This window comes from Choloepus didactylus, chromosome 23, assembly GCF_015220235.1.
Source record: "Choloepus didactylus isolate mChoDid1 chromosome 23, mChoDid1.pri, whole genome shotgun sequence".
NCBI lineage: Eukaryota > Metazoa > Chordata > Mammalia > Pilosa > Megalonychidae > Choloepus > Choloepus didactylus.
In genome coordinates this window covers 14,099,018-14,126,866 of record NC_051329.1, presented here as the reverse complement: position 1 = coordinate 14,126,866, position 27,849 = coordinate 14,099,018, and positions in this window count along the sequence as shown.

Below are 27,849 nucleotides of genomic sequence, written 5' to 3'. Positions count from 1 at the left end.
TGCGCCTTTCCCTGCCGCCAACTCTGTCCTCATCTCCTACCACCTTCCTCTCACCTCAGTAGCCTCTGTAGTCTCTTCCTCACTCTTCTTCGAACATGCCAACTCCAGCCTTTACACTGTCCCTGACTTCTTCAGGTCACTGCTCCAAGGTCACCTCCTGACCACTCTTTATAAAACAGCTCTTTCCTCCCATCACTCTCCATCCCCTTGTCTGCTTTAGGGTCTTTATGGCTGTTGATGGTCTGTTGCTCCTCAAATGAATGTAGGCACTTCGCTTTATTCCTTGTGGTATGCCAACACCTAGAATGGCACCTGGAAGATGCCAGTACTAGATAAGCATGTGTTTAATAAACAAATGAATGAGTGTGATGCTGACACTCCCAAGAACACCTTTTTACTTCCGTTATCTCCTTTAATCCCCACAATAAACCTATTACTATTTTCACAATTGGGAGAACCCATAGCTTAGAAAATTTAAAGTGATTTATGCAAAAACAAGTGAGTGGCAGGGCTGGGAGAGTCCAATCTGGTTCTCTGGGCTCCAAAACCCAGAATCTTTCCATCTTGCCACAGGGCAAGGAGGGCTAGAAAAAGGAGATGAATGGGAACCAACAGTATCAGCGTGTCCCCAGGGCTGCCTAGCTGCAAACAGAAAGACCCAGGAGCCAGGAGATTTGGGTGCTTCAGACTCTCAAGTATCAAGCTTCCAGCTATATTTGGTCTCCCCTGTCCGCAGTCTACAGAGTCAAGCGGGCTGACCAGCATTACTTGGCTTCCAGCTCGATCAACTCTTCTATTTTACATTCCATGTTCACGAATCTCATTTTGGTGGCAAAGATGACCCTACACCCCTCATCAAACATCTTGCTTGTGTGTTTTCCCCCTATACACAGGCCATTTCTGTTGACCTTAGCAAACAGCACTTTTCAATGAACACATCACACTTCTCATCTGGGAACATGAGTGTCCATTATGCAATATTCATATAAGTGCTCAGAAATGTTAGTTTTCTCCAAGATTAACAAATCTATATCTGATAATCAGGTTGGAAATAGGAAAAAAAAATGTCAAAAACATTTGCAATTGTTCATAGATGATCAGTCAGGGAATGGACAGGAGAGAGGTGGAGGCAGCTACTATGTGCCAAGCCCTGGACCAAGGCACCAGGGAACAAGGAGGTGGGGCACTAGCCCATTCCCTGCCCTGGCAGAACCCCACTTGCTTTTGGACCTTGGACAAGTTACCTGAACACTCTGAACCTCAGTTTCCCTACCCGAAAACTGGAGATAATTATACCACCTGAAAACACTAGTATTGTGAGGAACACAATGTGTGTTAAAAGGTCTAACACAGTGGCCAAGACATAACAGGCCAGGAAATAACTGCTAACTCTGTGCCCACCTTCCTCCCCTGCTCCCTCACACCTTGAGACCATGAGACAAACCTGTGTAACTCCAACTGCAGGGCAGCCTGGGGCAGGTGGACTGAATAAGGAACTGACCACAAACTCTGTAATACAAAGAAAATGTTTTTCTGTCCATGTCACAGAAAGGAAAACTAAACTTAAGAACAAAGGAGCAACTTCACCAAGTTAGGACAGTTAGTAGGTGGTAGAAGTTCCTAGTTCTTGTCTTCTTCAAGACAAGAAAGAGATGAGCTCTGGCTGAGGAAATCCAGGGAGGCTACTTGAAGGTGGTGGTCATTTCAATTGACTATCATTATGGCATAAATATCTCTTTTCTTTCATACTGAACTCATCATCCCCCACTCAGAGACTGCATTCTAGATTCTACAATCTAGAGTTTTATTGCTTTCTTTCTGGTTTTGTCTTTACCTAAAGTGGGCATCAACAAAGATTCTGTTCCTTTGAAAACAAGTGAAATATCCAGATTCTCAAGGGCCACCACACATCACCACCCATCCCCTTCCCCGCAATGATCCGACATCTAAAGAGAGTTGAGAGAGCAAGACCCTGCTCAAAAGACCCTTTGAAAAGTCCCTCCCACTGATTAGTTATATGTCAGACCCACTTTTTGTCATTTGGTGACACAGTAAAAAGAGAAAGCCAGCAATTTGAAGATGTTGTCCTCGAGGGGGATGAGCTACCATGTCACCATTTCAAAATATGTGTGTTCTGATTAGTTCCAATTACCTGTTTGGGAAGGATTTCTTTTTTTTCCCTCCACATCTCCTGGCTGTGTGTACAGTGAAAAGGATGGGGCTGGGTGTGTGAGATATTTTTTTTCCTCTGCTGTGTTTATCCACCCAAGAAAGTATTTTAAGTACTTTGTTTCCATTATGCTATTCTGAGCCCATTACTTGGTAGGGTGATTAAAGATTGCTTTTGGCAAGAGAAGAGAAGACAATGTGTTTGTTACTTCCATGACTGTTAGCCTTTCCCAGGCGGTCTTCAAAGGGAAAAACATAAACACATGGCATACAAAATACATATTAGCTTGATGGCGGGAGCCCTGGAGATCGTCTGGCCCTTCACCTTTGCCTGGAATCTGAGTGGCTGGGACAGGAGGCATGAGAAAAACTCTCCCCAGGGCAGCTTTAAGGCTACTCTCGGGGCTCTTCTGCCTTGCTCCTTGTCTGCATGCTTGTTGACCCTAGGCTGGGGGCTTCTGGGGAACTTCCCTACTGTTTGACCAAATAGCTCTGGGCTAGGTGTGGGGGACCCAATCATGGGCAAGGCAGATCATTTCTCTACTTTCATTGGGGTTAGAGTCTAGTACAGTGGACACATACTAATCTAAAAATCTCACAAGTTTGTTTCCAAGTGGTGACAAATGCCATGGTGGGTAAGTACAGGGCATATAATTGGGTAAGGGCAGGCGCTTGAAAGACAAACAGAAGTTGAGTAGGAAGGGTATAGGGAATGGCCTAAGCAAAGAAGGAAAAGCAGCTGGGGTGCCTGGAACCCAGAAAACAGAGAATGCAGTAGCTAGAGATGCAAACCAGTCAGAAAGGTAGATGGAGCCCCCAAAAACGACCACATAGTAGGTGCTTAATATGAGTTAGTTAAACTGAGGGTCAGAGGAAATGTGCTGTATAATAGAAAGAGCCAATCCCTTCTTTCTTATCTTAATAGCTGGGTGGACCCTGGGCAAGATATTTAATTGCTCTAGGCCTTCACTTCCTCATCTATCAAATGGGTATCAGTAGTCCTACCTCGTAAGGCCCATAGCATACAGTTGGAGTTCAATTAATGTTAGTTTCCTTCTTCCCTCCCAATTATCGCTGATGGGTTTGACTTTCCTCATTTCACTTGGCAAATGGGTGTCTTGCAAGACCTAGATGGAGTCACAAACCCCCATCAACATCTTCACTGGTTGGTCTGAACGAATATCCAAGGCCCAGCAGTCTCCCTGGCCAGGGACCTAACTGCTTGCAAAGTTGTTGTACTGCTTCCTCCTCCATCCCCCAAGCCCGATGCAGCATCTTTGAAGTCAGAAGGAATCTCTCCTCATTATCTTGGGGACATTAACATCTCCCTGGCCTATCTCCCCAGCTGTTGTGACAAGCAGATGAGCTAAAGGGTGTGTGAGGTCTGTAAGAAGCTCTGTAAAGCCAAGGGTTCCTGCCTTACTCCCTGGGATGAGGAGGAAATCTGCATTGGTCTAGAGTTACAAGAAGTTGAACAAACACATTTTCCTTGAACTCTCTCCTAATCAAGGACTTCTTGGATTCAAACTGACACCTGCAAGTTCAGGCATGTCCGGAGCACTTAAAACGCCTGGGAGTCTATTCTAGAGCCAAGTGAAGGCACTGGCTGGTGCTACCCACGTGCTTCCACGACTCCAAGAGCTCTGAATGCCAGTGGACGCTCAGTCCTGTCTTCACCCCATTTCATTTCACCATCTCCACAATCACGTATGGGAGGGATTATCCTTCCCAATTTTACAGATAAAATAAACTGAGAGCTCAGTAACTTGCCCAAAAACTGTTACGAATGGGAGAACAGGAATCCTGATTCTGAAGACAGTGTTCTTTCTCTTCAATAGTTTCCTGATGGTCATTTAGCTCTCTTCCCTCCACCCCCAAAATTAGATTCCCTGGGAATGCTCAAGCCAGATGGGGCTCTCAAAGTGGTCCGCAGCTGAATGCTAGATTTGGATTTCTACAGACTCCCTGGTGGTGTATAGTTAACTGTTAGCTCTTCCTTCACTCTAGCTCTCTCCTAGCTCCGATTCCTCGGCTAACCTCACTACAGTTCTAGATAGTATAATCAAAATCATAATAAGTATCATTGCCACCCATTTTTATTAAGCACCTACTAAGTGCTAGATATTGAGCTAAGTGGCCTATATTTCCTCATTTAAAGAACTTAAGGACACTGCAAAGTGGCTGTTAGAATTATCATTTCACAGATGAGGAAACTGAGGCTCAGAGAGGGAAAGCCTTCGCCCAAGATCACAAGCTAGTAAGTAGCATAGCCAAATCTGACCTGTGTTCTGGCTGTCCCCAGCCCCTCAACCACCCATTCATGCCTGCTTTTCTACCTCCACACTTTGGCAAAGGTCTTCACTCAGAAAGACTGCACCAATTTGAGTAAAATACTGTCCCAACAAATGCTTAGGCCCAACCCAGGCTTGCACATCCCTCACTGCCTCCATCCCCAGGCCTCAGTCTCCCCACCTTGTGGAATAGGGAACTAGGCCAGATGACCTCAAGTTCAGCTCAATTCCTGACAACTTAAACCCATCTCAGAGGAGCAGCCCCTTTGGGCCCCAGTCCTACACAGTCCTGTGTTCTCCCCAGGACCTTTCCCTCTTTGTATGGAAAATGGGGGCTAGCTTCAACAAATTCACTGTCTTTCTCTGCCAGACTTCAAAGGAGCAGGGAAAGTGTCTGAAGGCTCAGCTGGGCTCCTTTGGCCCCATAACAACATACCCTGGGTCTTTCAGAGCAGAGGTTTGTAATTGTGATAAAGTCCAATTTATCATTTTTAAAGTGTTTTATGGTTTATGCTTTTTGTGTCCTAAGAAATCTTTGCCTAGCCCAAAGTCACAGAGTTTCCACTAAATTCTTCTAGAATTTATATAGTTTTAGCCCCTTTACGTTTTATCTTTTATGTTAAGAAGTTAAACATGCGCTTACCACACATCTCAGCATTTCCATTCTTAGATATTACCCAAGAAAAAAATGTATGTCCACAAAAAGACTTATACTTGCATATTCCTATCAGCATTATTCATAATAGCTCAAAACTGGAAATAACCCAAATATCCATCAACAAGAAATGGATATCCTATAGTACTTCCATACAATGGAATGCTAATCATCAATAAAAAGGAACAAACTATTATTGATCTAGCAACAACAGGAATGGATCTCAAACACATCATGCTGAGCAAAAGAAGTCAGACATAAAAGTGTACACACTGTATGAATCCATGTATATGAAACTCAAGAAGTGATCAAGCTTATCTACAGCGACAGAAAGCAGATCAATGGTTGCCAGGGGCCAGAAATAGATGGGTGGAGGTGGGCAGGTCACTGAAAATGAGCAAGAGAGAACCCTTTGGGGGCAATAAAAATGTTCTGTACCTTGGTCGTACTGGTGGTTGCAAGCATGTATACATTTATCAAAACTCATTAACTTTAAATTAAAATGGGTGTATTGTATCTCATATAAATTACACCTCAATAAAATGAACTATAGAAACAAACAAACAAAAAAGAGCAAATCAGATGGTGTAGGATGGGTCCAGGGTGGGGGCAGGGAGGAGAGGTTAGGGCACTGGGTCATCAGGTGGGAGATGATGGTGGCTTGGGCCAAGGTGGAGGCAGCAGGTGAAGATGTTTTCCATGGTGGTTTTTATTGCCATATTGTTGCTGTTGTTTTTTTGCTTTGTCTCCCTTTGAGCAAGGGCAGGTTCTCATCTGTAGATGAATTGACCATTTCTCTTCTATGCTGAGTCATTCCTCAAGGTTACTGGGGACAACAAAGGCTTTGACTTCAGGCTGGACATCTCTGACAACCGACGTGCACACTCCAGAAACCATATCACTGGCTAAAGTGACTCTGAGGAAACCTGTGATGCCACCCCCAGGCCCCCAGGTTCTCTGTCCTCTTCCCCAGCCACCTCCCCTCCTTTCCAAACCTTCTCCCAGAGCTTGGAGCCAATGCAATTGTCAATGGCTGAGAGTAGCTGCCCATTTAGGGGTTCTCATTTTGCTCTGACATCAAAGAATTCAGTTAAAAGGGAAGCTCCCAGGGAGGGAGCTGGCTGGAGAAGCAGTAAGAGGTGAGAACCCAGATTGGGAATCATGGAGATGCTGGGTTCAAATCAGGATTCTGCCATTAACCCACTGTGTGATGCTGGTCAATCCTTCACCTCTCTCTGGGCCTCAGCTTTGCCATTTGTTAAATGGATCACTGGAGTCTCAGGAAGCATTAGTTACAGTTAGCATTTATTGAGCACTTACAGTGTACCAGGAACCATGCTAAGCATTTGTGTACATATCCCATTTAAACCTCACAATTACTGTCAAGGCAAATAGCTTCCCACAGATGTGGAAACTGAGGCTTGGGAAGTTAAGTCACTTCCCTCCCCCCTCACCGCCCACACACACACCTAACCACTCAATCCCCTGAACACCTCTCAGTGGTTTCTTCCCTCTGGCCCATTAGCATTTTCTAGCACAAGCAGTCATCATTTCTTGCTTGAAATTTAAAAATGGCTTTCATTCCTGCTCCTACCCCAAATCTATATCTGAAGCCTGAAAGACATTCTTTTGTTTATAAAACTCCCTTGCTTAAAATTCCTCAGTGGCTTCCCATTAACCTCAGAATAAGGCCTAAATGCACCAACAAGGCTGATCAGGCCCTACATGATCTAAGCCCAGCCTCGTCCATCCTCGCCTTTCCCTGCTCCCTTCCCCAGGATAATCCCTAAATTCACCTTCAGAATTCAGCTTAGATGCCACTTCTCCTAGGAAGTCTCCCCAGTCTCCTCCCCAGGTGTGGGTCAGGTCCCCCTACTCAGCACTCCCAGAACATTCTTTCTAACTACAATCAGAGCACTGGCCGCAGTGCATTTTGCTGCTTATTAACTTGTCCCTTTCCTCCACCAAACTATGAACCCCAGATGGCAGAGGGTATGCACAGGGCTTGGCACACTGTGGTTAATATTTGGCAAATGTCGTGGACACATCACACAGCCACCAGAACATAGAGGGAAACCAGGACTGGACACCATGATTAGCTGACTCCAGGGACTATTTTCTGTCTGCTCTCTCACAGTGATGTTGGTGGAAACACAAGAGTTTGTCTGGACTAGCAGGTCCCAGAGAGACCAGGCCCAAGTGTCCAGGGGCCCGAAATGGCAAACAGATACCCCACTTTCCCCTCCTACATTCATGGCAGATGTTGCTAATTGATCACAGCACTCCTCCTCACTGATCCCAGGCTCAGGAGTCTTTTCAGCACAGGTGCCCATCCAGTCTCTACTGGTCAATCCAAACTTACAGCCAGCATGAAGTCTGCTTGCCCATGTGATCTGCTTTCCAACAGCTCATTTGCTGGGCAAGGAAAATGAGACCCAGGGACAACACTGGCTTTCCCAATAGCACATGCAAGTTCATATCAATGCAGGCACAGGATCCCAGCATCTCTCCTCTCCAAGTTCAAAGCTGTTCCCCTCACCCTTCCTACCTCTGGTGATCAACTCCTCAGGCTATGTGATCAACAAACCTCAGGAATTTAGAGGAAGAAGTGTTCATGGAAAACAGGGCCGGGTTATTCACGGAAGGCTCTGAGGACAAGGAAAACTACTTAGGATGGCCCAGGAGACTTTTTCGTTTTGTTTCTTTTCTTTTTTCCTTTCTTTTCTCTTCTCAGTGTGAGCAACTCTGGGCCTTCTATCTCTTTGCTGTGGATCCAGCAAGCCACCTGCTTACTTCCACCACTGCTGAAATCCACTTTGTGGGCACATGGGCTGCACACTCTCCAGGGATGAGTAAAACTTCCAGACCAAAACACAGAAGACTTTCCAGGGCTCAGGTTGAAGCACAATGCCCCACTTTCCTCTTTTCTTTTTTTCCAATAAACTTTTTATATTGGAAAAATTTTAGATTGACAGAAAAGTTGCAAAGATAGTACAGAGAGCCCCAAACACCCATCACCCAGGTTCCATTTCCCCTCAAATTATCATAAGGCATTTAACTTGGCATGTTTCAAAACGAAGAAACCGACACTGGTACAGACTGTCCTCATTTCTTAGGGCTGCCACCACCAAGTCCCGCCAACTGGGGGTGGGGGGCTTAAAACAACAGAAATGTCTTGCCTCACAGTTCTGGAGGGCAGGAGTCCAAAATCTTGGTATCAGCAGGGCTGTGCTCCTTTGCAGCTTGTAGGGGAAAATCTTTCCTCGCCTCTCCCAGCTTTTGTTTGCCAACAATCCTTCGGGTGCCTTGGCTTGGAGCTGCGTCACTCTGTGCTCTGCCTTTGTCCCGGAGCATTCTGCCCTGGGTGTCTCTGCCTCCGTGTCTCACCCCTTCTTCTTCTAAGAACCGTAGTCATACTGGATTTAGGGCCTGCCCTGATTTGGTGTGACCTCATCCTAATTCGATCTGCAATGGTCATATTTCCAGATAAGGTCACATTCTGAAGTACTGGGAGTTAGGACTTGAACGTTTCTTTTCAGGGAGATGCGATTCAACCCATTAACAATTACTATTTACTGATCTCCACACTTGATTTGAATTGCACTCATTTTTCTGCTCCAGGATCCAGGCTGGGTGCCCAGGATGAATTTTTGATAAACACCTTACTCTGGATTTCTCCTTTTCTCCTGGCAGCTAGCACCCCACCCCTACCCCCCACTCCAACACATACATACACAGAACTGGATTTGTTTGCTTATTGTTTTGTTTTGCTCTGATTCACTGCCACTGCTACCCCTCCCCTGCCACCCCATTTTACAGATTATGGAGTTTGGGGGAAAGCTTTACCTGATTATTTCTAATATTGTTAACTAGACTTCTCTGCCACATTCATTTTTCCTCTTTCTGTTTTAAAGTCTAGTTCACATCATCAAAATGGCCACTGGCACTTCCTGGAAAACTTGGCAGTGCATTTTACAGTATTTCCAAAAAAAAAAAAAGAAAAGAAAAGTTCTGCTATTTTTTTTCCCAGTCTCCCACCCCCACCCCAAACTCCGTTTGTTCTTTTATGACTAAGGATATTTATCTCCTGCTTGCCTTAGAAGTTTATGGGCTGCTTTCCCTTTGAATTCCAGGCCAAGGTCAGGAGCCTTTTGCTTGTGATGTCACCGTGTGTTGCTATGGTTACTGCTGTGACATCATCAGCCAAACCTGGGGGCCTGGTGCTTTGAAACAAACTGTCCCTCCCATCTGCAGTTTGAGAGGAAGCTGCTGTTGTTTCTTCAAGAAGTTTTGAGAAATCATGAGAAGCTAAAGGGAAGAGTTAGGAAGATTTACTGTTCCCTCAAACGCCACATATCCCTAAAAATCAGGCCACAATCAAAGGCTGCAAATTTCTGAAGAGGAAAAGGCAAAAGGAAAAATGCATTCCTAAAAACCAGAACCCTGTATTTACGAAAAGACCACCAGCAAGCCACAAGACAAAACACACACATACACACAAATTGACCCTATCAACCAAATTGCCTCTGAATGGAATGCATTTCACGAGGTGTCCCTTGGTCTTTAATCTAATCTAATCTGTCTCTCCTGCCCGCATAAAAGCAAAACTAAAGAAGGGAACTACAAACCAGGAATGCTTGGTTTTAAAGGCTTTTTAATAAAAGGAGAAAAGAAAAAGAACAAAAGCAGGGTGAACACTCACTCATCAGACAGCTTTCAGGCCATTAAAACAGCGTCTTGAAAAAAAAAATTTTTTTAGGGTCAGGGGAAGGGAAAAAAAGTGTTTTTATTGTGACCATGTGTCAAGAGGACTTCATCACATAAACTCAGTACCCGCAATAAGAATATTTGTGTAGTGATTAACATGAGATCAGAGACAAAGTTTGCCAAAAGGCCATTGTCAGTATGGGGTATATAGTGTGGGTCAAGAATCCAGTTTTCCAAATGTGGTATACATCGCCATCGTAATTAAGCATTTTGTCATCTAACGACAAAGCAAGCAACAGTTGATTCCCAGACGGGATTATACCTAAAACACAGTTTCCAAACGTTTCTTCTTGGCAAATCTTTTAAGGAAACTCTATGCAGAAAGAACGTCAAGACATCTGTAATTAGATCTTGGAGAAAAGGAGGAAAGATTGCTGGGGCCAGTTTTTATTTTGTCTCTCGGCAAGACCCCACGTAATTCTCTGTCCTTATTGACAAAGGTCTTATCCATCACTTGCCCTTTGATCATCTATCTTTTGCATTCACTTTCTGCTAGGGTCTCCAGTAACACCCCTGAGATGCAAATTTTCCTCCTGCAAGTTTATTGCAGCAGCTGTGAAGGCAGAAACAGCAGTGTCCACACCGTCTTGGGTCTGTGCTTAGAACTCCTTGAGACTTGCTTTCTGAGAGTTTCTGCTTTGTTATCGGCCTGAAGGTCTTATTCAGGAAGCAGAATGGAGTGTGGTTTGGGATTGGAAGATGTCTGGATTGCAAGGAAAACTGAGGCGAGAAGAAGGAATTAACGGGGTCTGGCCAAGCCCATTGCATTTAAACTTTTCAGAGGGGCCGCAGGGAGGTGTCTGATGCTTGGAAGTGGGTTTGCCTGCGGTTCGATATGTTGGGGTGAGCCTGCATGTGTATGGACAGGCTTCGGCATGTGTCTGCAAGCAAATGTTGCCTCTCTGACCAGGCAGGGGGGGCTGCTGTCTCTGAGCATGTTGCTGTGTGTTTTCAGAGGCTCCTCTGAGCTTCCCCCGTGCCCAGAGACATTTATAACTTTATGTATGTGCATGAAAGAGCGACGGGGAAATATACTGTCTTCATTATGCTCTCTTTTCCAACCAACAGGCCGTCTGCAGACCTCTCAGCTCTTCATCACCCAAATACGATCTTAGGGTGTTCACAAAGCGAAACACGTCATAAATCTCAAGGCTGGCTAGAACCTGGAGTGTTCTAAAAAGAAGGAAAGAGGAAGGGGTGGAAGGAGATGGGAGGGGAAGCGGCAAGGAAGGGGCATTTTGATGAAGAGCCTCTGCTCCTTCATTAAGCACTTCTCCATGGCTCCAGCCGAACAGCAATTTTCTCTTGGCACTAGGCGGGATCAGTCTGAGTGTTTGGGGTTTTCTCCCCTCACCCAACCCCTCCCCTTCTCCATGCTAACAGTCAAGAGCAGATGTGCCCCACTTTATAAATGCTGAGCAGCTGGGAAGGCTGCAGCAAACACCCACCGGGCTTTTCCCAAATGCTGATGCCCAAGGAGGCCTCCGGGATGAACAATGGGGGTCTCTCAGGCACATCTTGTGGCCTGCTTGCTTCCAGATTCTTCCTTGGGTTTCCATCAAAGAGGGATGTTAAAGAAAATATAAAATGTCTATAGCCTTTGCCTTTAGCTCCCTTAGCTGCGTCGCTGTTCATAAAGCCCTGAAACTTCAGAAGCTTTGTAATCCAAGGTCCTTGGATTGGGATGGGGCCAGCGTGGGTGCGGAAGTTGCAGGAAAGGGGTGTGAGGCCAAGCTTTTTCTTTTAATGGATGAAACACATGCAGATTATTTTTTCCACCTCCAGAAAATTAAGAGGGCAATGTGTTTGCAAAAGTCTCTACCCAGCTTGTTGGTCCGTTCCATGCATCGGTTTGCAGCTTGCTCCTCTCCACAGGGTTGCCCAGGGAACACAAGGGCAGGAGATTCAATTCAACCCAGCCCTGGTGACATCTCTGTTCGGGGTATGTGTATGTGTAAGTGTGTGTTTGTATAAGGGCTGACAACGTGTTCTCAATCAGATCATTTCTTGGTAGACTTATTGTTCCTGTTGCTTTAGAAACAGCTGGAGGGATTCTAGAAGAATCGGTTAAATAGTTACCCATAAACTCTCCATGATGGGAGTTTGGGAAGAAGATGAAACCTGTGTGTTTCGGAATATGTTTTTAAATAACCTTTTCTGATTTTCCAAAAATATTCATTTAATATGTATTCCCCCCTCAACACACATGCAATTTTTGATTCAAGGTGTAATATACGTACACAGAAGTGCACAAATCATGAGTACCCAGAATCTCACAAAAAATGCAGACGTCCCAGAAGCCCCCTCAGTGCCCCTAAATCATTACTCCCATCCCATTCGAGGGCAGACATCTACCAGGATGGATTAGCTCTGCCTGTTTTGTACTTTATGCAAACGGAGCCATTCAGTGAAATGCTTTAGTATCCGGCTCTTTCGTTCAACATTAAGTTTATGAGATTCACCCGTGGTGCTCTGTGTCATTGTAGATCAGTGGTTCACAACTGGAGACAATTTTGCAACCCCATGGGACTCTGGGCAATGTCTAGAGAAACCCTGGACTACATCAGTCATTCTCATAGATGCTCTTTGATTCCTCGGAAACACACAACTTTTCAGGCTTCCTGGATACCAACGCAGGCACGGTAGAGTTAGCCTAAACTAAATTTCAAGTTCAAAGCTCCAACTCAGAGGTGGGTTTATGACCTCCAGTTTTATCTCCAAGGTGGGAGGCGATGGGGAGGGTGGAGAGAGGAAAGGGAGCAGAGACCAGGAAGAAAGCAGAGTCCTCTCTAATGATTTCTTAATATTGTCTGATGACGAATCAACCTCAGAAGGGTCTTAGCAAGCCGCACATGCTTCTTTGGCAAGCAGGGGAAGGAAATGACAGAGAAGTTCTTACTAACAGAGCCACACCAGTGGACACAGACATAAACAGACAACCACATGAGTCCAAATTTAGGCTCTGAACACACACACGCGCACACACACACTCACCAGCCATCACAGGACAACAGCAGGCCCACCACGCACATGCCTGGATAGTGGGAAAAAGAAAGATCAGTGTTTTCCTTAAACGGACCTGTTCCAGTTTGCTATTCTGCCATTAAGCAAAATACCCGAAATGGACTGGCTTTTATAAAGGGGGTTTATTTGGATACAAAGTACAGTCAGAAGGCCATAAAGTGTCCAAGATAAGGCATCAACAATCAGGTACCTTCACTGAAGGATGGCCATTGGTGTCCGGAAAACCTCTGTTAGCTCAAAAGGCACGTGGCTGGTGTCCTCTTGCTCCTAGGTGGCGTTTAAAAATGGCGTTCCCCAAAATGTCAGTGTCAGCTTTCAATGGCCATCTTCAAAATGTGTCTCTCAGCTGCAGCTAGCTGTGAGCTCCTTCTGTCTGAGCTTTTACAGGGCTTCAGTGAGGTAATCAAGGCCCATACCAAATGGATGGGGCCACACCTCCATGGAAACAACCTAATCCAAGGTTCCAATCAACATTAATACGTCTGCCCCCACAAGACTGCATCAAAGAACATGGCTTTTTTGGGGACATAATGCATCCAAACCCGCACAGGGACCCCTCTCCAAAGTCTATCAACTTCAAGAACTAGTTAAGAAGATGCAGTTCATGGTCACTGCCTAGACATCCCTGAAGATCGGGAAAGTGATTAAACTAGAGGAAGGGGTAATAACAGACAAGATGGAATTTAACAAAGGCTTATAAATACTGAATTTTTACATAATTTTAACTTCCTTAGTTGCTAGGATATTAGAATAGTTAGAAGGAAAAAATTGAAATGGTGGAACTGTAACCCATGTAATTCTTTGAAATTTGTTATATGGCTACTGGTTAAATTGTAATTTGAAAGCCATACCTTTGTGTATATATGTTAGATTTCACAATAAGGAAATGACTGAAACTATGGTACTATAACTCATAATCACTTTGGAAATATCCTATATATCTACTAGTTAAATAATACTTTGAAAGATAGTAGCTTTTTGTACCTATGTTATATTTCATAATAAGGAAATAACTGAAACTGGAATTGTAACCTATGATATTCTTTGAAATTTTGCTCTGTAACTACTTGTTAAATTGCACTTGGAAAGTGACCACTTTTATGTGTATATGTTATAGTCTACAATAAAAAGAAAATGATTTAAAAAAAAAATGACATGTTTCAAGGACACCCGGCCAGGGCAGGACCTCACCTGTCTTGTTCACCACCATAACCCTGGGGCCTAAGCCAGGTCTCTCACCCTCAGCACTGCTGACCTTTGGGCCAGGCAATTCTTTGTTGTTGGGCCGCCCTGTGCATTGCAGATGTATTGCAGACGTTCAGCAGCACCCATTGTCCCCACCCACTCTGCCAGTAGCACACCTCCTCCCCAGTCATGACAATCAAAAATGTCTCCAGACATTGCCAAATGTCCTCTGAGGGGTAAAATCATCCCCTAGCCCAGTGCCAGGCACATAGAAACATTCCCTAAATGGAATGTTTGTGGATTGAATGAGTGAACCACTCTCACTCTTTCCTGGAAATAAATGAAACTTGTCCACATTTAAAGGGTCTACTCTCCCCAAGGAGACACAGCTGATCTCTCCTTTCCAACCTCTACATATGCCAAAACTTCAAAGCAACAAAACAGAAACCTATGATGTAGGACCAGGATTCAAACATTGTGAAAATAACTAACCTCACCGAATCATATATTAGAATGTGGTTAAAAGGGGGATATTTGGGGTTGTACATATGTTAGTGGAATAAAATTTTTAAAAAATCATAGGACTGTACAACACAAAGAGTGAACCCTAATGTACACTATGGACTATGATTATATAATTATAATAATATTGTGCCAACAATTGTAACAAAGGTACGACACTAATACAAGGTGTTAATAATAGAGAAAACTGTCTGTGATGGAGGATGTATGGGAACTCTGTATTTTCTGCATGATTTTTCTGTAAACTTACAACTTCCCTAATAAAAAAAAAAAAAAAAAATGGCTTGACACCTGAGTCCATTGTTGATTCTGAGAAGCTCTACTTAAAGGCAAAGGCTGGACTGATTGTCCACTCAAAGCCAGGATGACCACACTCTGAAACATCATATATTGCCAATAATATTTACCCAGTTGACTTCACCACAACCACCTGCTTTTTCTGTCCAATAGTTCTTACCCTACCAACAACTTCAATAACTACCCCCTCAGTAAATAGCTTCAGCCGTGCTTAGTCCACTGTATAGATAATTTCTTCTTATCAATATCACAAACAGCATAATTTTAACCGAAGAGATGGTCCTCTATTCTGTAACTCTGGGTTCAAATCCTGGCACTCCATCGTACAGTATGTGTTATCTTGGACTGCTCATCAAACCTTCCCGGCCTCACTTTTCTGTCCATAAAATGGGGTTCCATTATATCTACCTCTGGCAATTTTTAAAGATGTCTTAAACTTCTCTGATCCTCCTCTTATCCAGAGGTGGCTCTATACTCCCTCCCCTTGAAGTTGGGTGGGCTGGTGACTGCTTCAACCAATAGACTGCAGCAGAATTAAATGATGTTGTGTGACTTCCGAGACGAGTCATTAAAGGGGATGCAGTTCTGCCTTGTCCACTGAAATGCTTGCTCTCGGAGTCCTGAGCAGCCATGTAGGACGTCAAACTACGCTGAGGCAGGTATGAAGTGAGGAAGCCTGGGTGGCACTCCAAGGCTTCAAGATATCACAGCCTAGATCCTTCAGATACCATGAAAGCGCCTTCCAATGATTCCAGTCCAGACCCATCAAATCACCACCGTTCCTAGAGTCTTCCCAACTGAGCCCTGAGAACTCCTGGGCCAGAGACAAGCCATCGGCTGCTGAGTCCTGGTCTAGTTCTTTTTTTTTTTTTTTTTTTTTTTTAAGGCTGCCATAATGTTTATTCTTTTTTTGATTTTTTTTTATTAAATTCAGTTTTATTGAAATACATTCATACACCATACAATCATCCATGATATACAATCCACTGTCCACAGTATGATAACATAGTTATGCGTTCATCACCACAATCTATCTCTGAACATTTTCCTTACATCAGAAAGAACCTGGTCTAGTTCTTGACCCATAGAACCCATGAGTTGTAAGCTGTGGTCCGGTAGCCAGCAACAGTAACCAGAACATGGTCTCAAATGATAGTTTTAAGGATTGAATTAGCTATAACACCCTCCCTCAGAGCCAGGGCACAAAATGGGCTCCCAAAGCATGTTAATTCTTTTCCTTCTCTTTTTCATGTTTTCTTCTTTATAGCCAAAGTTATTTTTCCCCAAATTTGTCCCTTGAGCCTCTCCAAAGCAGTTTTACTTGATAAACACTGGGAAAACAGGTTTCTCTAGCTATTTCCATCTGTGTAGACCATGGAGTCATTTTGGTAAATGAAATCATGACATGATCTTAATGAATCTGGATCTGACTCTAAGGCTGCAGATTCACAGGGCAAAATAGCTAAAGATACTCTCCATACAGCTTTAGACATCACCTGTAATATGGTCTTTGGGGCTGCAAGGCAGAGAAAACCCTCCCAGGGGAAAATGGAGAGTGGTCCAAACCCAAAAGTATCCCATGATACCTGGTCTTGAAGCAGAATTCATTCTCAAGGATGCAGAAGCTAATGCTATAGAGTGACTCCTCTCAGGAAAACTTTCCCAAATAATGATTTAGCCACAGGCCACCAGAGCAATGCCCTTGGGAGAATCACATTTAGGCTGTTCTTTGTCAACCCTACATCCCTTAGACTTGTAGAATAGCCAGGGTTTAAAAAATGCCCCACTGCTTTCCCTCTGTTTGGATTTAACGAACACGAATTGCACTAGAAGTTGGAAGTTTGAAATTCAGAGAAGGAACTCCTGACCCTTTAACTAGTGGAGGTTAGCACTGAATCTATTTTCACATGAATAAGTTCCTCCAATAGCCCAACACTTTATAAACTAGAAAACATCCTGCCGCCAGAGACAAGAGTTGGATGAAAAGCCAAGTCCAGTGTGGGGCAGTCTAAATGTGTCTCTAAAACCAAGAAGCCAGACCAAAATGAGAAGAGTCTGGAGCAGGGATTGACAATTGAAAGACATAAATAAGATACAGAAAGTCATAGTAGATGGGGGAGGAACACCCCAGGACACCCCCAGCTGTGAGTAAACATGTTTTAGATAGCTAAACTGTTAGATAGCTGATCCAACACCCATTCCCACATTCCCAACACCTTTCTCCCTTGTTTCCTCCTACTAGAGGGTCTGAAAAATGAAACACTCAATAGCCCAGTCTCCTCGGCAGCTAGAACTGGCCATGTGACGCAGCTAGAGCCCATGAAGTGCAAGGAGAGGTCAGCTGGAAGGGTTGGGGGGAGATTTCTCTTACAAAAGAGACAGGCTCAAGAGGAAAACTTTCTGATGTCACCTTTTTCTCCTTCTTATCTGAATGGTAGATACGATGCCTGGAACTGAGGCAGACATCTTTGAATATGACGAAGACAGGCCAAGAATAAAAGGCCAAAAGTGGTGAAGTGACAAAAGAGAAAGCCCAGGATCTTGATGACTTCACAGAACAGCTAAGCCAACATGGGCAGCAGCCTACCTCTGGGCTATTCATCACGTGAGAAAAATAGTTGGACTTTCCATTACTCAAAGCCTTCTTATTTGATTAGTTTTTCCATTTTGCTGTATGAGGTTGTCAAGAAGGGTGGATCACCTTTGATGGGATGTGGATGACCACAAATCCACTTGATGAAATGTTAGCAACACAGAGACTAAGCCATGAGAAGAAATGTTCAAGAACAACTGGAAACAATCTAGCTGTCCATCCGCAGGGGATGCATTTAAACTATATTGCATCCTTACAATGGAAAACGACTCAGTTCCTAAGAAATAATGGGGTAGAGACAGATTTATTGGCATGGAAAAGCCCATTCTATATTGTGAAGATTTTTTAAAAGCAGATCAAACAGTATGTTAAGAAACACCTAGAAAGACATTCACCAGAAGGTAGACAGTGGGTGCAATTTGGGGCTTTTGTTGTTTTTCTTGTTGCTATTATTTTCTGTATTATTTAAATATTTTACAATATGCATATTGAATTTTTGTTGAAAATTTATTAACAGCACATGCAATATGATCTTATTTTCTGTTAAAATGCCTATACCATGCACAGAAGACTGGAAAGATAGATAATAAAATATGAATGGTTAGCTCTGTGTGATGACATTTCAGGTGATTTTTATTTTCTTTTACCTTATCCACCTTTTCTACTTTTTCCATAATGAATATATATTACTTCTTTAATTTTTCAAGAGTTTGGCTTTTGGTTTTTGTTTGTTCGTTTGTTTGTTTTTTCAATGTTGTTGTTAATTGAGCTACTCACTCATTATATTTGCCAAAGCCTCAATGCCTCTACCGGGAAATATTTTAATCCAATCAAGATCTTCCTATCCTGGCAACAAACTGCAGGACTGGTATACTGTGATTTTAGTAGCTAGGAGGATGTGAAATTAGGAGACAGTTGAGTCCTCCATTTCTGGTCATTGTCAAATTGATGAAGCTGGCAGCCTAAAGATGTCCCTAAACTTCTTAATCCAACCAGTTGGGGTTGTCTTTAAACCCAAAAGCAAAAGAGGGGGTGATAAGAGGGAAATCCCATCTTCTGATACCAGAGATAAGAAATTCTCCTTCCCCTCTCCTTTGAGATAAATCACACTGACCCACCCTCCACAGGGTCCCTCTTGGAAGAAGAGCCATAAAAATATGTCAGGCAAAGGCAACTGTGGAAGGATGGTGGGATGACATAATGACGGAAAAGCATACGATCAATTAGCGGACAGAGATGGCTGTCAGTTTTCGGGGCCCTCCAGAGTTCAAGCTAGCCCATAAAAAAACTCCACAGCCCAATGACTCCCCTGGGAGAAAGAGATCTCCCTCCAAATCCAGCCTGTCACCTATCACCGGTGAGCAGAAACGCCCAAGGGAGCAGGAATTGGTTTTTCTGCATCAGAAGGGGCAAGGATAGAAGGAGGAAGGCCAGAGGAGTGGACAAGGGGGCCTCCTCAAATGATTTAGGGCTCCTGATCTTCCCCCAAAGTCCCTCTGGTGCCCTTGGGGTCCTGGAAAAGTCAGCCCAGAGAGGGACAGCTATGGAAAATAAAGCTCGCAGGCTTTGGGGTGGGAGGCAGTATCGCAGGCCCAGTTGCTGCTGTCTAGTAGAGCTGACATGCAGGCACCAAACATGCATGACCTCTGGTTCACATCACGGCTGCTGATCAAAAGGAAGCAGCTCGCTCCACGCTGCCCAAGCCTCCCCATCCGGGGAGGATTCAAAGCTACTGGCTTTGCTGCTGGTGTGGCTTCCATTAACCCAGAGGTTGGTGCTGCAGACTTCTCGAAAAGTCAAGCATCGCAAACGTAATGAATCACAAGAAGCCAGTACCTTGGGCCAGCCCAGTGACCTTTAAAGCAAGATAATATTACTTAAAACGAACATAGTTGTGGAACCATTAAGATAAACAGGACTGGTTTGAGTGTCCTTCATTCCAACGGCTGACAACAGCCTGGGGAGACTTACAGATGGGGCTCGCCATCAACCCCTCCTCTGGCTCCTACAGCCCCTGCCCCTCTAGGACAAAGTGCTATGTAAAAAGCGGTGATGATGCCATCATTGGGTGTGGGGGGCTAGAGGGGGAGAGCTGCAACTGCTTAAGAACACATTTTCCATAATGAGACTCTCATATGCCCAAGGATTTACAGCATGGAAACCAACGAGATGCTCATCTTGGTTTCCTGCCCACTGTGACAGTACCCCAATACCACCATCCACTGGGGCTCTGAAATATAATAGGCAATCCACTGCATTGTCCAAAGTTTTGCATGTAAATAGATACAGGTATTTCAGGATTGAGACAGAATCCTTACTTCAAGAAATCAGATCGGTTTCAGGCAGTGCCTGGGTTCAGCGAGAGGCCAGTCTACCCAGAAACATAAACCAATTCCAGCCAGGGCTAGGTGAATACTTACCAGACAGACATAGTCTCAGTGCAAACGCATGCGCACGCACACACACACACATGTATGCATGCACACACTCACACACACACACTAATTTTGTGCTTAACTGTCATAAAACTTAAGACACTTATATGGGGGTTAAAGGTCAGGAGGGGGGAAACATTATTTTCTGTTATTAATTACAACTTATCCATCCTACATGTGCTGCACTGGTCTTAGATAAAGTTACAGTTCTATTTTATTAGGAAGCCTCCGGATCATGTAAAGGGGGATTTTGGATTGAGACAAAGGAAATCGCAGGATGGAGGGAGGAGGGGGGCTCATTTGTTCTCCTGCTCAGAAGCCCAGCCAGTCTCCTTCTCTGCCATTTCCAAGACTGAATCTGCACATTCTTGAAATAGCTCACTCTGTGAATGCTAAATGAACCTGGCCCCCAAATTGACTCGGTCCTCAGCGGGCTCTGGGTTTCCAGAAGTTCTGGGTGGAAAGGAGAAAGCTGTGAGGGGCATGGTGAGGGGTGAGCACCACTAGCCAGGAGATGGCTGGATTCATAGTGAGAAGTGAGGCCAGCCAAGGGAAGGGGGGCTTGGAAGTTCAAGTCCAGATGTGTGTCACCCCTGCCCACCCTGGGCTGCTCCAGGTGGGAACTCTTACCTCATTTAGAGCCCCCATGAGTGGGAGAAGGTGGCTGGTGATGGCGTGCTTTGGTTTTTAGACAGATGAAGGGCCTTGGAGTCAGACTGGCAGGATCCCTGAGCCCCCTCAGCTGACCAGAAGAGAAAGCTGGGGCAGTCCATTGAGGAAAGGAGGGAACCAAGATGACTCAGACCATGACGGCTACAAATGGCAGGGTGGGGAGGGGGTCATCTCAGAAAGGACACCGGGGAGCAGTCGGAAAAATCCTGGAGTACAAAGCCTGGATTTCAATCCTGGCTCCAACTCTTTCCATGGGCAAGTCACTTGCTCTCTCTGAGCCTCAGTTTCTCCAATTTGGAAACCAGGAACAAGAACATTGCTAACCCTTTTGTCACTCATAGCAATGATTACGTTAAAATGACTGCCACAAATAACAATCAGGATAATACACCCTTACCACGGAACTGTAAGATAACATAATGCAAAACACATCAGGATCCATAAATCATGGTGCAGATATAATTTATTGTTATTAATATGATCTGCCCTGTCCTTCCCCAGCCCCTCGGGCTGCCAGAAGAGTCTGTGCTCTGTCATCATGCACTTGAAGACAGGTTGTTTTGTCCCTTCTCTCTTCTTGTTTCTAATCACAATGTTCTAATTCTCCAGCTGGGATTGAATTCAATTCTCTGCCGGAGCTCGATGGCATATATTACCCCCTGTCCAGGTTAGCAATCTGGCTTCTGTCTTCTGGGCACTCCACAGCCACCACGTGTCGAGCACTTACTATGTGCCAGACACTGAGCTCAGCTTTTAGCATCTGTAGGTCCACTTAATGCCCACAGCAATGCAGTAAGAGAGAGGTTTGTAGCAGCCCCCTTTAACAACGAGGAGACAGAGGTTCGGGGAAAGAGGCTTCATTTAATCTCAAACCTGTGTCCCTCCACGCCAGCATGTTCCTCTGCCTCCCGAGCACCCACGCCTTTCCACTGGGGCTTCAGACAACTCGGTAGGTGGATCCTGACTGTTCCTGTGTGTTCATGCTAGCGACAAGGAAACTGAGTCCCCAGAGCATGCCCTGTCTCCCCTGCGTTGAGCTAAGCATTCATTGACATTCTGATTTCAGTGGACAGGGAAAAGGCAGCGGAAGAGGGAGGAGGCAGCCTATGGCTGAAGCTTCCCTATCTGCCCATCAGAATGTTTCCTGGGGGTTCAGCCAGGAACTCAGGCTTGTGGGCCCCACTGGGAGTCCTGCCAATGAAACCAGGGCCCTGGCTCCCTTTGATCCTCTCCACCACCATCTCCCCCCGATATAATCCTGCGTTGCAGCCCTGATGTCTAATTTGTGATATCCCAGCAGTTGTCAAGCTACCCGGGACTTTGAAGCCTGGCGACGCTGATAGGGATTCCGTATTCTGGAGAAATGAGAGTCGGCATCCTGTGAACCGAGCGCCCACGTGTCCAGGACAGTGCACTCGCTCACTCCTGCTGTTTCTCTCTCCGCTGTCTCTTGCTCCTTCCGTGGCTGCGGCTGTGCTTTGTTTCTGACTCTTCCCTGGTTCTCTTCCTCTGTATTTCTACATGTGGTAACTCGATTTCATTCTCCCTCTCTCTCTCGACGGCTTCCTTTTTCACTCTATATCACACTCTTAACCTCTGCCTTTTTCTCTCTGTCCCTTTCTCTGTCTTTGTCTCTCTCTGCCTGATTCTCTTTCTCTCCTGCTTTTCTCTCTGTGTCTGTATTTCTCTATCCTATTTCTTGCTGTCACTCTCTGCATTCCCCCCTGCACTTCTGTCTCTACCTTTCTTTTCCCCATGTCTGTCCCATCCTCTGTCTCCCAGGCACCAGGAACCCTCAGCCATTCCACAGAACAACTCAGCGGCAGCTGCTGGGGAGGGGGGATGGTGATATTTACCCCACCAGGGCCAGCCCACGGCATGCAGGCTTTGGGTGAACCTGCCCCAAGCCTTGTCCACCTTTTCTCCAACATCAACGACAAGTCTGGGCTCATAGAGGACCAAGGTCATTTCAAATATCTGGACATGCTCCTGGAAAGAAAATATGGCTGCTGAGCATTCTTGGGAGGTTTGCTAGGTGGGGGTGAGCAGCCCCCATTCTCCCTGAAAACCTTCCAGATATGCCAATCAATTTCCAATTCACCATTCCAACATTGCTGGGGGCTGCCAAGCCCACACCTGCAGATTGGCTGTAAGTGTGCATGTTTTCCAACAGTTATCACAGCCAAAAAACGGCCCTTTGGCCAAACCTTGGAGCTCATCTACATTTCAAAACTTTATGAACCAAGCAAACTCACCCATATGGAGGGCCAGGGTCTCCTGCTACAGCCACCCCATCCCTTGCACCACCACCACTCCCCACCCCACCCCACCCCAAAACACACACATTTATCAGTGTCCACCAAGAGAGCAGCATTTGCTGGTTTGTGTCACTAACCTTCTTTTTTTTTTTTTCACTTTACACTTCTCAATAGACCAGTGAAGACTATCAATCCCATTATTTAAAACCAGAAAATTTGAGATTCTGAAAAAAATAAAAAGGACTTGTCTAAGGTCACAAAGCCAGCATGATAGGAGCCTTCCAAGCATCTCTTTTCATAAATAGGAAAGATAGTGAGGAAACTAGCCCTAGCTTTGATTTTTGCCCCCTCATCCTCACCCTACTGATTTTCCTTAGAACTGGGTTTTGTTTCCATGCCAAGCCGACTTGGTCATTAAGTTTCCACAACCCATACCAGAGCAGAAACAGAATTTCTCTTCTCTAGAAAACTGCTTTATTGGCTTAGGGAATTCTCTGTTTCCTTCGTTGAGGGGCAGGAGGCATTCCGGATATTTAGTTTTTGAAAGGCAAATTTGGCATCCATGATTGTTTTCTGCCTTATTAAACTTTTCAGAAAGGGTATCTCTTTCACACAGCCTGTGGGGGCTCTCCCTCACCGAACGCCCCCAACCAAAGGACCCTCTTCATCAGCCCACACATTCCCTCTTCCCATCTGTCAGAGGCTGCAGCCAAAACACATCCCAGGAAAAGCTGGAGAGGAAGGGGCGAGGCGGGGAGAGAGATGTCTAATCATCGCAGAACCTTTGAAAAGTATCTTGAGCAAATCGAGTTTGTCTAAAACGCATCCAGCATTTAACATTTAATAGGAGCTGATCAACTTAATGCGCCACATGCGTTGGATAAATGGATCCTGCCCCTTTAAGGGCCTGTTGACGTTAGGTGAAGGAGAAAAACAGTTGTTATGATTCAGAAACTCAGGATGAACCCAATTAATCAATGCTGAGATGATTTGAATCATGTGGCAAATGCTTGGTCACCTCTCTGATATCCTATCCTCATCCCTCCGAAGATGCAGACATGATTGATGTCACCTGTGACCACCACATCTCCAGGCAAGACCCCCCCAAACCAGGCAGAGAAACAAATTAGGTCCAAAGGCATGGGATCAGTTTCAGAGGGGACAGGCCCCAGGCTGGGGAGGGGGGTGGTCCCTGGGGGTGCCTGGCCTGGCCTGTCTGTCACAGGTCGGCAGAAGATAGAGGCCAGACCATCTGGGGGTGGGGGAGAAGGAACACTCCAGAGATGGGGTGGGGAGGGCCCCTGCCAAGCCTCAAAGAGCTCAGCCGGGGACCTAAGCACGCCCACATCTTCGAGGGGCCTTTTTTTTTGGTGTCAAAATAATTGCTCAAGCTTCCTCTGCCTCGTACGGTTACAGTCAAGCGTGTCTGCCCTGGGCCTTGGCTGGGAGGAAATGGGTCTGAGAGAGAGAGGATGGGAGAGAATGTTAATCAGGGTTATTCTGATTGCTTTGAAAGTCTCTTCTGTAACATGCACACATGTACGCACATGTACACATGCACACACCACCACCACCACCACCATCACCACCTTTCCCAGCAGCCTCTGTGGCTGTCCACACTGATCTCAACCTCCAGCCAGCTCAGATCCTCAACCCCACCGTCATCACCACTTTTTGTAATCCCCACCCCACCCGTTTCTCCTCCTCCAGCAGAGAGTAGAATGGAAGGTAGGGTTAGGAGCCACTTCAGGGTTCTTATGATAACTTGGTTTTTAAGAACAGACTCTAGATATTTTCTAAGGCTTTATCCCTGTACATGCGCGCGCACACACACACACACACACACACACACACACATACACACTCATTATTTTTACTCCTACTCAAAATAGCCAATAGCTTCTGGAGTTTATGAAATACAAAATGGGTCTGTCTCTTTCCACCTCTTCCTCCTTCTCCCATCTCCTTACTCATTCCTTTAATGTTTTCCTCCCTTTATTGTCTTTTTTTCTCACCCTTCTTCTCCCACCACCCTCTTTCATTCATTCAACAAACATCTCCAGAGTGCTCTAGGCACCTGGCTTCCAGTTAGAAAAAGATATGGTCCCCAGTTTTTTCAGTTTCTGAAAAAGATAAGAGAAATTCCCCGTTTCCTCATCCCTTTCACCTATTTCCAAAGTCTTGCGATGCTGCTGAACTGTAAGTTGCTCTAAATCCTGTTTTGCAATTCCCACCTCAGAGCCTACGCTAACAGGAATCCCTGCAGGTAGACCACCAACCCCACCTCCTCACAGATATTTTACTTCCCCATCAAGGCTGGCCCCAAGATGCTTCCCCATGATGTCTTCTGGACCACCCAGCCACCATTCACCTCTCCCTCCTCTGAAGGCATGGGAAGTACAGGCCAAGGCTGCCAGAACCTTAATGACCTTTTCCACATTGGACGCCAGCACCCAAGACCATGCCTGGCACATAGTAGGTGCCCCAAATATTTGTCAAATGACTGAATGAAGTCATACTGACTTTCAGTTTGATACCACCCTGATGATTTTACAATGTGCTCACTTAAGAAAAAAGTATACATTGCCTCCTTCCAAAATCCAGTGTTTACAGTAAAGTGCAGATTCCTAGGCCCCAAGGAGTTGTGTGGCCCTGGAGTCTGCATTTTTCACAAGCATCCCACGGGCACTGGGGAGCCACTGAAGATTTGGGAGTAGAAGCATGACTTGTGTCAGTACAGGGCTTAAAGAGGTCATGCTGGTTGCAGTGTATAAGATGAGCTGGAGAGCATGGGGTGAGTAGGAGACATGAATTAGGAAACCACAGGAGGACAGAAGTTCCAGAACTTTGTTATGAGCTTAGGGGCAGAATCTTATTGGAAGGAGGTTTAGGGGACTTACTGGGGGCATTTTAGGAGAACTAATGGGAACCATAGTGAGGGCTAAGACCATCTTTCCTTGGCTTCAACTCTTCATGGAAGGAAAGGCCATTGTAAGCAAGAAACTGGCAAGTTACAAGGCTGGAGTATGCGTGACAAAAAAGTAAATAAAAAAGAGAAAGGAAAGCTATGCCCTTTCCTTCTTTTACCTCCTCCCCACTCTGTTTCAGAAGGCCCCATAGTGGCCCCCAAACCTCCAATCTTAGCAGCACCCCCTGCCAACCTGCAGGCTCTGGAGGGACTAGACTCCCTGCTTCTCCCCTCCCAGGGTGCTCACACGAGCATATGGAGGCGGACGCTGGGCCCTGGCCGCAGCATCTGTTTGCAATGTTTGACTCAGTAGTTTTATTCCTGCTCAGCGGTATAATATAAACTATCTTGTTACACGGCAGGCAGGCTGGGCGCAGAGCCGGGGCCGCTCTACAGCCCGGCAGCAGGACCAAAGCAGAGTTTAAAAAGCTGGTGGGCTTGAGGAAGATCCCTTTTGCAGCCAGAGGAAATGGCTGCTCTCCTGGAAAGCTCTCCCGCCTGGCCCTCTGCTGTTTGAATCCTGGGTAGCTCCTGGCCAACTCCTGGTAGTCATATGCCCCACAGCACCCAGGCAAGCAAACGCACATGCACACACACCTCTACCACCATCACCACATCTTGTCCACTTCCGGAGGCTGTAGAGATAAACCAGAACTATTTGCCGCAAGGACGGATGTTAGTTAAAAGCATGGCTTCTGGAGTCTGCTGGACTGGGTTTGAATTCTTGCTGTCTGGTCTTGAATAAATGCCTTCACCTCCCTGACCCATAGTCTCTTCATCTATAAAATGGGGTTCATGATAATCACACCACCAGGTTATGCGTTTCTTTGAGGTTTTCCTGAGGCAGTGTCTGCAGCAAAGCATTTACACTCAATAAATGTTAGCTGTTGTTACGTTCATTAGGATGTTTGCAATGAAACTCAAGAAGGACCAGCTGGGGTTGGGAGCAGAAACTTTATTGTTCTTACCCTCACATCAGCCTAAGATGCTGGGACAAGTGCAAGAGGAACTTGAATCACTTTCCCTCCTTCCCACAAGATCCCCTTGAGTTCCCAAATTTAGGAGAGGGGAGCCAGCAGGTTCCTAAACCTGACAGGGAGAGGACCCCCATCCACAAAAACAGAGAAGGAGGGAAGTTCTGAGGCTTGATGGAGGGTGGTGGGAATCCCAGCCCTCCTCTGATTTTTCATCCCAGGAGAGGGGGGTGGTGGTGACAGAATCTCTATCCCCCAAGTGTCTGGCTCTGGAAGGCCCCAAACTCACCCCGAGTTCAGCTAAGGTGGGTGCAGCAGGAGGGGGAAACTCGACCTTGCAGAGACCCTGTCTTTGGGTATTATTCCTTGGATGCTGAGGGACAGCCCCCATGCTCACTGCCCAGCCTCCTTCAGGCTCACCCAGTCCCCGTTCCTCACTGGGGCCCCAGCCTCTAGGAGGTGAGAGAGAGAGGCCCCTCAACTTATTGTTTTTCTCTCCGCCTTCAATGCCCAGCCCAACACTCAGCATGTGGTAGATCCTCAGCAAAGTGCATGCCTGCTGCATGCTGTTTGGTCTGGTGGGTTTGCCTCTGCGCAAGGGTGTGTGCACACATATGTGGTGAATTTGCTTGAAACTAGGGGAGTTTGTGTCACCCTCTGCAGGCGTGCATGTGTAAGGCATGCTAGGATACCCACTCCTGATGTGGCAAGGTGAAACTGTGTAATTGGAGATGGGGTGTGCTGTGGGGGAAGGGGGACATAAAAACCACTTATAAAAGCCATTTTCTCTGGAAAGGAACTAACCTCATTAGAAACCATGGTCAAAAACCCTTAAGCTCAGGATTGGCAGATGCCCCCCACCCACACAACCAGAAACTCAGAGTTGAGTGGATTCAGCAAGGACCCAGCATAGATAACCTGAGATCCCTGCTGCAACATGAATTTACATTGATTTGTTTTTCTGTCCACTGTCGGCTACAAATCACATCAACTGTTCTCCCATCTCACACATCTCTGCTCTCTTCTTCTGTGTGTGTGC